We start from the raw sequence: 5,256 nt of genomic DNA on the forward strand, positions 1-5,256 counted from the left end.
TGGGAGTCGTCCCCGTCCCCCCAGTATACGGCCAGAACCATGGACCCGGTACTTGTGGTTCGGACTGTCTCCAACCAGCCATAATGTTGTGAGAGTGACATTATGTCTAAGTCCAGCTTTGGTACATTAGAAGCAACTCTGAAACTTAACCTATGCGTTTTTCGAAGCTACTTTTTGGCTAACTTCTTATAGGAAGGTCTAGGAGCTCTGAAAATGAACGTGCGAGTCTTTCACTCTTCCCGAGAGACTTAGAAGAATTTTGTGATATTTTTTTATTAAAATGGTGTATAAGGGTATATATATAAATATATTTTATGCACTGTATATGAGCTGGCGATTTCTAAGTCTGTGGTTCCGAGAGGGGGTAACCAGGCTCACTAATAAAGGTCAAGCCACTTGCCTGCCAGAATGCCCTGCTTCAGCACAGACCAGAAAGGCATTGTGATAAGCGTATCCCCGGTATAGTCAGGGGTTAATGGGAGTCGTCCCCGTCCCCCCAGTATACGGCCAGAACCATGGACCCGGTACTTGTGGTTCGGACCCTCTCCAACCAGCCATAATGTTGTGAGAGTGAAATTATGTCTAAGTCCAGCTTTGGTACATTAGAAGCAACTCTGAAACTTAACCTAAGCGTTTTTCGAAGCTACTTTTTGGCTAACTTCTTATAGGAAGGTCTAGGAGATCTGAAAATGAACGTGCGCGTCTTTCACTCTTCCCGAGAGACTTAGAAGAATTTTGTGATATTTTTTTATTAAAATGGTGTATAAGGGTATATATATAAATATATTTTATGCACTGTATATGAGCTGGCGATTTCTAAGTCTGTGGTTCCGAGAGGGGGTAACCAGGCTCACTAATAAAGGTCAAGCCACTTGCCTGCCAGAATGCCCTGCTTCAGCACAGACCAGAAAGGCATTGTGATAAGCGTATCCCCGGTATAGTCAGGGGTTAATGGGAGTCGTCCCCGTCCCCCCAGTATACGGCCAGAACCATGGACCCGGTACTTGTGGTTCGGACTGTCTCCAACCAGCCATAATGTTGTGAGAGTGACATTATGTCTAAGTCCAGCTTTGGTACATTAGAAGCAACTCTGAAACTTAACCTAAGCGTTTTTCGAAGCTACTTTTTGGCTAACTTCTTATAGGAAGGTCTAGGAGCTCTGAAAATGAACGTGCGAGTCTTTCACTCTTCCCGAGAGACTTAGAAGAATTTTGTGATATTTTTTTATTAAAATGGTGTATAAGGGTATATATATAATTATATTTTATGCACTGTATATGAGCTGGCGATTTCTAAGTCTGTGGTTCCGAGAGGGGGTAACCAGGCTCACTAATAAAGGTCAAGCCACTTGGCTGCCAGAATGCCCTGCTTCAGCACAGACCAGAAAGGCATTGTGATAAGCGTATCCCCGGTATAGTCAGGGGTTAATGGGAGTCGTCCCCGTCCCCCCAGTATACGGCCAGAACCATGGACCCGGTACTTGTGGTTCGGACTGTCTCCAACCAGCCATAATGTTGTGAGAGTGACATTATGTCTAAGTCCAGCTTTGGTACATTAGAAGCAACTCTGAAACTTAACCTAAGCGTTTTTCGAAGCTACTTTTTGGCTAACTTCTTATAGGAAGGTCTAGGAGCTCTGAAAATGAACGTGCGCGTCTTTCACTCTTCCCGAGGGACTTAGAAGAATTTTGTGATATTTTTTATTAAAATGGTGTATAAGGGTATATATATAAATATATTTTATGCACTGTATATGAGCTGGCGATTTCTAAGTCTGTGGTTCCAGAGGGGGTAACCAGGCTCACTAATAAAGGTCAAGCCACTTGCCTGCCAGAATGCCCTGCTTCAGCACAGACCAGAAAGGCATTGTGATAAGCGTATCCCCGGTATAGTCAGGGGTTAATGGGAGTCGTCCCCGTCCCCCCAGTATACGGCCAGAACCATGGACCCGGTACTTGTGGTTCGGACCCTCTCCAACCAGCCATAATGTTGTGAGAGTGAAATTATGTCTAAGTCCAGCTTTGGTACATTAGAAGCAACTCTGAAACTTAACCTAAGCGTTTTTCGAAGCTACTTTTTGGCTAACTTCTTATAGGAAGGTCTAGGAGATCTGAAAATGAACGTGCGCGTCTTTCACTCTTCCCGAGAGACTTAGAAGAATTTTGTGATATTTTTTTATTAAAATGGTGTATAAGGGTATATATATAAATATATTTTATGCACTGTATATGAGCTGGCGATTTCTAAGTCTGTGGTTCCGAGAGGGGGTAACCAGGCTCACTAATAAAGGTCAAGCCACTTGCCTGCCAGAATGCCCTGCTTCAGCACAGACCAGAAAGGCATTGTGATAAGCGTATCCCCGGTATAGTCAGGGGTTAATGGGAGTCGTCCCCGTCCCCCCAGTATACGGCCAGAACCATGGACCCGGTACTTGTGGTTCGGACTGTCTCCAACCAGCCATAATGTTGTGAGAGTGACATTATGTCTAAGTCCAGCTTTGGTACATTAGAAGCAACTCTGAAACTTAACCTAAGCGTTTTTCGAAGCTACTTTTTGGCTAACTTCTTATAGGAAGGTCTAGGAGCTCTGAAAATGAACGTGCGAGTCTTTCACTCTTCCCGAGAGACTTAGAAGAATTTTGTGATATTTTTTTATTAAAATGGTGTATAAGGGTATATATATAAATATATTTTATGCACTGTATATGAGCTGGCGATTTCTAAGTCTGTGGTTCCGAGAGGGGGTAACCAGGCTCACTAATAAAGGTCAAGCCACTTGGCTGCCAGAATGCCCTGCTTCAGCACAGACCAGAAAGGCATTGTGATAAGCGTATCCCCGGTATAGTCAGGGGTTAATGGGAGTCGTCCCCGTCCCCCCAGTATACGGCCAGAACCATGGACCCGGTACTTGTGGTTCGGACTGTCTCCAACCAGCCATAATGTTGTGAGAGTGACATTATGTCTAAGTCCAGCTTTGGTACATTAGAAGCAACTCTGAAACTTAACCTAAGCGTTTTTCGAAGCTACTTTTTGGCTAACTTCTTATAGGAAGGTCTAGGAGCTCTGAAAATGAACGTGCGCGTCTTTCACTCTTCCCGAGGGACTTAGAAGAATTTTGTGATATTTTTTATTAAAATGGTGTATAAGGGTATATATATAAATATATTTTATGCACTGTATATGAGCTGGCGATTTCTAAGTCTGTGGTTCCAGAGGGGGTAACCAGGCTCACTAATAAAGGTCAAGCCACTTGCCTGCCAGAATGCCCTGCTTCAGCACAGACCAGAAAGGCATTGTGATAAGCGTATCCCCGGTATAGTCAGGGGTTAATGGGAGTCGTCCCCGTCCCCCCAGTATACGGCCAGAACCATGGACCCGGTACTTGTGGTTCGGACCCTCTCCAACCAGCCATAATGTTGTGAGAGTGAAATTATGTCTAAGTCCAGCTTTGGTACATTAGAAGCAACTCTGAAACTTAACCTAAGCGTTTTTCGAAGCTACTTTTTGGCTAACTTCTTATAGGAAGGTCTAGGAGCTCTGAAAATGAACGTGCGCGTCTTTCACTCTTCCCGAGAGACTTAGAAGAATTTTGTGATATTTTTTTATTAAAATGGTGTATAAGGGTATATATATAAATATATTTTATGCACTGTATATGAGCTGGCGATTTCTAAGTCTGTGGTTCCGAGAGGGGGTAACCAGGCTCACTAATAAAGGTCAAGCCACTTGCCTGCCAGAATGCCCTGCTTCAGCACAGACCAGAAAGGCATTGTGATAAGCGTATCCCCGGTATAGTCAGGGGTTAATGGGAGTCGTCCCCGTCCCCCCAGTATACGGCCAGAACCATGGACCCGGTACTTGTGGTTCGGACTGTCTCCAACCAGCCATAATGTTGTGAGAGTGAAATTATGTCTAAGTCCAGCTTTGGTACATTAGAAGCAACTCTGAAACTTAACCTAAGCGTTTTTCGAAGCTACTTTTTAGCTAACTTCTTATAGGAAGGTCTAGGAGCTCTGAAAATGAACGTACGCGTCTTTCTCTCTTCCCGAGGGACTTAGAAGAATTTTGTGATATTTTTTATTAAAATGGTGTATAAGGGTATATATATAAATATATTTTATGCACTGTATATGAGCTGGCGATTTCTAAGTCTGTGGTTCCAGAGGGGGTAACCAGGCTCACTAATAAAGGTCAAGCCACTTGCCTGCCAGAATGCCCTGCTTCAGCACAGACCAGAAAGGCATTGTGATAAGCGTATCCCCGGTATAGTCAGGGGTTAATGGGAGTCGTCCCCGTCCCCCCAGTATACAGCCAGAACCATGGACCCGGTACTTGTGGTTCGGACTGTCTCCAACCAGCCATAATGTTGTGAGAGTGAAATTATGTCTAAGTCCAGCTTTGGTACATTAGAAGCAACTCTGAAACTTAACCTAAGCGTTTTTCGAAGCTACTTTTTGGCTAACTTCTTATAGGAAGGTCTAGGAGCTCTGAAAATGAACGTGCGAGTCTTTCACTCTTCCCGAGAGACTTAGAAGAATTTTGTGATATTTTTTTATTAAAATGGTGTATAAGGGTATATATATAAATATATTTTATGCACTGTATATGAGCTGGCGATTTCTAAGTCTGTGGTTCCGAGAGGGGGTAACCAGGCTCACTAATAAAGGTCAAGCCACTTGGCTGCCAGAATGCCCTGCTTCAGCACAGACCAGAAAGGCATTGTGATAAGCGTATCCCCGGTATAGTCAGGGGTTAATGGGAGTCGTCCCCGTCCCCCCAGTATACGGCCAGAACCATGGACCCGGTACTTGTGGTTCGGACTGTCTCCAACCAGCCATAATGTTGTGAGAGTGACATTATGTCTAAGTCCAGCTTTGGTACATTAGAAGCAACTCTGAAACTTAACCTAAGCGTTTTTCGAAGCTACTTTTTGGCTAACTTCTTATAGGAAGGTCTAGGAGCTCTGAAAATGAACGTGCGCGTCTTTCACTCTTCCCGAGGGACTTAGAAGAATTTTGTGATATTTTTTATTAAAATGGTGTATAAGGGTATATATATAAATATATTTTATGCACTGTATATGAGCTGGCGATTTCTAAGTCTGTGGTTCCAGAGGGGGTAACCAGGCTCACTAATAAAGGTCAAGCCACTTGCCTGCCAGAATGCCCTGCTTCAGCACAGACCAGAAAGGCATTGTGATAAGCGTATCCCCGGTATAGTCAGGGGTTAATGGGAGTCGTCCCCGTCCCCCCAGTATA

The sequence above is a fragment of the Ascaphus truei genome, unplaced genomic scaffold, assembly GCF_040206685.1.
Source record: "Ascaphus truei isolate aAscTru1 unplaced genomic scaffold, aAscTru1.hap1 HAP1_SCAFFOLD_81, whole genome shotgun sequence".
Classification (NCBI taxonomy): Eukaryota; Metazoa; Chordata; class Amphibia; order Anura; family Ascaphidae; genus Ascaphus; species Ascaphus truei.